The following is a 7,043-nucleotide window of genomic DNA, read 5'->3' as shown; positions in this document are numbered from 1 at the left end:
ACACTAAGTAATTAACAGAAAACATACAAACAGTAATTATCGTCACACAGGATTGGTAGGGGAATGTGCCCTACTGGCTAACAAGCATGGCTGGTCTGTTAGACAATGGGTCATAAAACGGTAAGCTGAGAAGTTACACAGAGTTCATTAATATTAACAATTGAAGGCTCACTCATTCGGGAACAATTGTAATATCAATATATATTTACGCTCATGTGTCGTCGGGATTCGTGTTGGAGAGTTTTGTTCTGATGGAGAGTTTGTCAGCGTTCTCTCTCTCTCTCTCGGTTAGAATGGATCGTTCAGAGTGACATTCATGAATGTCGTCATAGAATGGATGTGGTTGGTCTTCGCGTTCGATGATATAATTTACTTAGCTGCAGACTAATAATTAATATCAAAGACTTGTTCTTATTCTGTCGGTCTCGATAGTAAAAGTTAACCACGTGGTATAGTTCACTTTCAGTAGAGTACTTGGCTGGTCAAACCTCTGGGCCAAACTCACGATGGAGTGTAGGCCTGGTCTGTAGAAATGTAAATCAGGGGGTCTTTTATAGTACCCAGAGAACAGGCTTGTCAAATGACGCCTGGTCCTGTATGTGTCCCTGGGGGCGTGCCTATGACTGAGCTAGACTTGGTTACAGAAATATAATTCTATCACATTAACATCAGTACATAGCATCTCAATGTATTACAAATAGCTTTATCCTTAATAATACATTGTATACACCCATGTGGATTCAGTCTCATCGCTGAGGCTATCATGTAGACCGTTTTAGGGTAATATGGCTATATTGTCTCTTCTGAGTATCACAAAATTGTACCAAGCGGATCAGTTCGTAGCTGGAGTCTTCATCAATCTTCCATATCTTCTCCAGAACACACATGTCGCTAGGTTCTCCAATTCTATGAGTTGGAAGAATTTCCTTTGTCTCTCTATGAAACATGTTGTAGTAGATTCTCCTCTTGGAATTTTTACAACCCTGGGTTGGGGGGGAAGGTAGGTTGGGTGATAGTACAAAGGGGAGGGGGTCAACTGTCCTTCCTGTACCCAAAGAGGCCAACGTCATGACACATGCTAGATTATGGAGACATAATTTATAGATCTGCAGGTAAGGGTGCTCTCGAGGGGCTAGAGACATTCTTTGCCACCAATGCTCCTTATGACACATCACTGCACTCTATACTCCTCTGTAAACTGATCATCTCTGTATACCTGTCGTAAGACCCTCTGGTTGATGCTTATTTATAAAACCCTCTTTGTCCTTACTACCCCATCTGAGATACCTGCTGCAGCCCTCATCTTCCACATACAATACCCGTTCTGCCAGTCACATTCTGTTAAAGGTCCACAAAGCACACACATTCCTGGGTCACTCCTCTTCTCAGTTCGCTGCAGCTAGCGACGGGAACGAGCTGCAACAAACACTCAAACTGGACAGTTTTATCTCAATCTCTTCATTCAAAGACTCAATCATGGACACTCAATCATGGACACACACTGACAGTTGTGGCTGCTTTGTGTGATGTATTGTTGTCTCTACCTTCTTGCCTTTGTGCTGTTGACTGTGCCCAATAATGTTTGTACCATGTTTTGTGCTTCTACCATGTTGTTGTTATGTTGTGTTGCTACCATGCTGTGTTGTCATGTGTTGCTGCCTTGCTATGTTGTTGTCTTAGGTCTCTCTTTATGTAGTGCTGTGTTCTCTCTTGTGATGTGTGTTTTGTCCTATGTTTATTTATTTATTTATTTATTTTAATCCCAGGCCCCCATCCCTGCAAGAGGCCTTTTGGTAGGCTGTCATTGTAAATAAGAATTTTTTCTTAACTGACTTGCCTTGCTCGCAGCTATAATCAAGAAGCACCTGAAACAATATGAAACAGAACAGCCAGAAGTTGTAGAGACATTGAGGGAGTCACTTTATGTAGATGACTTCTTTGCAAGTTCACGTGATGTTGAAGAGGCTTACTTTGTGACAACAACTGCAAAGTGAATGCTGTCAACTGCAGGCATGGACCTCTGCAAGTGGATGACCAACTCTTCTGAACTGAAAACAAAATGGGAGGAGAGTACGACAACTGACCACCCGTTGGCACTAGAAACACAAGGTTTAGTGTGGAGGCTGGGAACAAATGACTTTGTGTTTGACCTCAGGCCGCTACTGAGCATTCTAAAGCAAAAGGAAAACACAGAGAAGTTTTCTGCAGTTGTCTGCACGCATCTTTGACCCTCTTGGATTCCAAGCATTTCGCTACACCACAAGCATTTTGCTACACCCGCAATAACATCAACAAATCACCTGTGTGACCAATAAAATGTAATTTGATTTGACCCCCTTCACCATCAGGATCAAGTGCATGTTCCAGGAAATGTGGGAGAGGGGACTCAGCTGGGACGAAGATTTACCACCTGATCTGACACTAGAATTGCAACAGTGGAGTTTAGAACTACCCCAGCTACATCAGCTCGTCATACCAAGGTGGTACAGAACAGACATACAGCCACAGAACAGCCACACACTGAAACCTCACGTGTTCTGTGACGCAAGTGAAAGGGCTTATGGTGCAGTAGCTTACCTGCAAGGTTTATCACAAGATGGGGAAACAACGAAGTCTAGTCGCATCCAAGTCCAGGGTATCCCCACTCAAGAAAATAATGCTGCCATGCCTGGAACTCATGGGAGCTGTGATTGGAGCGAGACTAGCAAACAACCTGATGACCACACTGAAAATGGAACAATAACAGATCAAAATGTGGACATACTCGATAATCGTGCCGCATTGGATTTGCAGCTCAGCTCAGAAATGGAAACAGTTTGTCGCAAACAGAGTGACAGAGATCTAGTCCTTGACCAATCCAGAGTCATGGTCACATATTGAATTCTGACATCACCCAATCAGTCGGAGGAGAATAATGACAGTCGCCAGGTCACTGTACAGCTCACAGCAAACAGCACAGACATCACTGAAACCGTGTTGGAGCTGGAAAGGTACAGCAAACTGAAAAGAGTGTTCAGAGTGACTGCCTGGATAAAGAGATTCATAGCCAATGCTCGTACAAACAAAAATATGCAAGGTGAACTGACTGCTGATGGACTGTTTGAGGCACGAAAGCTGGATCAAGGTAACATAACAACAGTTTCAGTCAGGAGATCAACTACTGAAGGCAGGAAAAAGACTAAACAATGACTCTAAAATCAGATAACTGAAAGCGTTTCTGGACGAACACGAACTACTCAGTGTAAGTTGCAACAGTCCAACTTCACATTCAGAGAGCAGCCCCCATGGTTTCTGCCCAACAAGCAGAGATACTCAGAAATGCTGAGTACAATGAGAAGATGATGCATTCTGGAATAAGAGACACTCTAGTACAAATCAGAGCACGATGCTGGATCTTGCGTACTAGGCAGCTAGTCAAGAGCACAGTGGAAAGATGTATAGTCTGCAAGAGATTTATGGCAAGGGCCGGACAGCAGGTCACTGCACCTTTACCAAAAATTAAGAATAACTGAATCCTCACCATTCGAAGTCACAGGTGTGGATTTTGCAGGGCCGCTCTATGTGAATGAAAATGGTTCCTTGAAGAAGTCATACATTGCACTGTTCACTTGTGCTGTAACCAGAGCAGTGCATTTGTAACTGCTCTGGTTACAGACATTCCTGTTAACTCAGAAAAGATTCATCTCAAAGAGAGGATTATGCAAGGTAATCTATTCGGACAATGCAAAAACATTCAGGAGAGCTGATCAGGACTTAAAATCTGTGGAAGGAAATCAAAGAGCCCCAACTCTTGGCGTTCTTCTCAGAAAGGGGCATTACCTGGAGGTTCATCACTGAGCGAGCAGCCAGGTGGGGCGGATTCTGGGAAAGACTCATCAGGTCAGTGAAAAAATGCCTGAGAAAGGGAGAGCTTCACTCAACTTTGAAGAGATGTGCACAGTCCTGACAGAGGTTGATGCTATCCTAAATTCTAGGCCTCTGACCTTCGTGCACAATGAAGTGGATGAACCACAACCCCTGACCCCAGCACACTTCCATGTGGGTAAAATACTAACCTCTTTGCCGCCCAAGCCATATCCGGCTGATACTCAGCACCCAATGCTCATCAAGGAGGAAACGGCATGCAGATGGAAGTACAGGCAGAGACTTGTGACCAGCTGCAGGAACAGCTGGCGAAGAGACTACTTGTTTGTTCTAAAGTCAGCACACCGCTGTGACATACCACAGCCCACCCCACTGAAAGTGGGTGATGTTGCACTCATCGGAGAAGATGACACACCCAGACAAACCTGGAAACTACGGAAGATTGAGGAACTGTTTCCAGGCCGAGATGGCCTAGTTAGGTCATGTTCAGTTCGTACTGCCTCAGGGACTTTGTTGAGAAGACCTATTCAGTTGATTTACACCTTAGAGATTTAGATGAACACAGCTGTTCATCGGGGCAAAGACGTTATAACTTTAAAGGGTTATAGAGTTAATGTTTTCAGTTAATGTATTGATCTGTATCTAAAGATATTTTACTTTACATATGTAAGAGTAATTGTATTAGAATTGATGTGATGGAGATTGAGAGAACTATGTACATATTTCCATTGTATTGGTCAGTATTGACAGAAAATACCAGAATGACTTGCAACAGGAAATAAGAAAACGATGTACAAGTGATTATCCTGGCTTTCACTAGCAACTTTTTTTGTTTTGTAGAATCTAAAGTAGTAAAATGTAATGTGTACAATTATTATTACTAAAAATCAGCTTTCTCACAACCAACGTCCCGAGTCATTACTTTGAAGATAGTTATTCTACACCAGTGGTTCCCAAACTTTTTATAGTCACGTACCCCTTCAAACATTCAACATACAGATGTTTACCCCCAATAGCAACAGGGTTAGAGCACTCTCAAATTTTGTTTTTTTGCCATCATTGTAAGCCTGCCACACACATGCAATACGATACATTTATTAAACATAAGAACGAGTGTGAGTTTTTGTCACAACCTGGCTCGTGGGAAGTGACAAATAGCTCCTATTGGACCAGGGCACAAATAATAATAATCAATAACTTTGCTCTTTATTGAGCCATCTCACATATAAAACCTTATTTGTTCATGAAAAATGGTGAGTAACACACCACAGGTTAATGAGAAGGGTGTGCTTGAAAGGATGCACATAACTCTGCAATGTTGGATTGCATTGGAGAGAGTCTCAGTCTTAAATAATTTTCCACACACAGTCTGTGCCTGTATTTAGTTTTTGTGCTAGTGAGGGCCGAGAATCCACTCTCACATAGGTATGTGGTTGCAAAGGGCATCAGTGTCTTAACAGCACGATTTGCCAAGTCAAGAAACTCTGAGCGCAGCCCTATCCAGAAATCTGGCAGTGGCTTCTGATTAAATTCAATTTTCACAGAACCGCTTGTTGCAATTTCGATGAGGCTCTTTTGTTCAGATATTGGTAAGTGGACTGGAGGCAGGGCATGAAAGGGATAATGAATCCAGTTGTTTGTGTCGTCCGTTTTGGGAAAGTACATGCGTAATTGCACACCCAGCTCACTCAGGTGCTTCGCTATATCACATTTGACATTGTCCGTAAGCTTGCAGATGATGATAGAAAGACCTCTGTGTTGTCCTTGTTAATGCAGATAGAAAAGAGCTCCAATTTCTTAATCATAGCTTCAATTTTGTCCCGCACATTGAATATAGTTGGAGAGTCCCTGTAATCCTAGCTTCAGATCATTCAGGCGAGAAGAAACATCACCCAGATAGGCCAGTCGTGTGAGAAACTCATCATCATGCAAGCGGTCAGACAATTGAAATTGATGGTCAGTAAAGAAAACTTTAAGTTCGTATCTCAATTTTTTTTTAAATGTGTCAGTACTTTGTCCCTTTAACAAAGATATCCATTTTCACTATAGTGTCCAAAACGTCTTTCAAGCTGTCATGCATTCCCTTGGCAGCAAGAGCCGCTTGGTGGATGCTGCAGTGTACCCAAGTGGCGTCGGGAGCAACTGCTTGCACGTGCGTTACCACTCCACTATGTCTTCATGTCATGGCTTTTGCACCATCAGTACAGATATCAACACATCTTGACCACCAAAGTCCATTTGATGTCACAAAGCTGTCCAGTACTTTACAAATATCCTTTCCTGTTGTCCTGGTTTGCAGAAGAGGATGTCCTCCTTAATTGACCCCCTATAAATATAACAGACATATACCAGGAGCTGTGCCAGGCCCGCCATGTCTGTTGACTAATCAGCTGTAACTCATGTACTTCACTGGCTTGTATGCAAAGCAGTAATTGTTTCAAAACATCTCCTGCCATGTCACTGAAAGAAAGAAAGAATATAAAAAGTGGGATGATGACTCCAGATTTCTTTGTGCTTTTTTGTAATTGTCCATTTCTGGATGGCAACTGTCTTCAGATTGAAACTGGAGATGTAACACGTTATGTTTCGCTTTCCCTTAGAAGAGCAATACATTTTTTACACAAACAACACAAAGAGAGTGTTGAGCAAATCTTGAAATACTATTGCGTCATACAGGCATTATCTGTGCGCACAAGTTAATTTGTGATCTTTCACTGAAGTGGTTTTCTGAAACCAATTATTACTATGCTGTTTTCTGTTTTCTTTTCACAAACATATATCCTTGCAATAAGGCTCTAGACTATGGTTTCAAAGCTTCTGGTAATTTGCCAAAGTTACTTGGATCTTCAGTAATTTTGAAAAATTTAAAAAAAAAATACTTTGGTAATTTATACTTGAATAACTTTTAAAATGTTTTATTGATATATAGTAGTTTTTTCTGTGTCCATATTGTCTGGGAGTTTGTAATAGATAGACCATATGGTTCAAGAGAAAATAGTGTAATTAATGAAAAAAGCATCTAATCAACTATGGCATTATTTTCAATTAACTATGCAACTTTTCCAATTATTTACTTTTTCACAACTGCCACCAGTTTGACGCCAATCTCCCTCACCACTGCAACAGTCTCTATTTTTAAATGATAAGGCCCATCTTGGCTGGTTCATTCATTAATCATT

This window comes from Salmo trutta, chromosome 13 (genome assembly GCF_901001165.1).
Source record: "Salmo trutta chromosome 13, fSalTru1.1, whole genome shotgun sequence".
NCBI lineage: Eukaryota > Metazoa > Chordata > Actinopteri > Salmoniformes > Salmonidae > Salmo > Salmo trutta.
The sequence above is the reverse complement of the archived record's forward strand: the minus strand, read 5'-3'. Positions refer to the sequence as shown.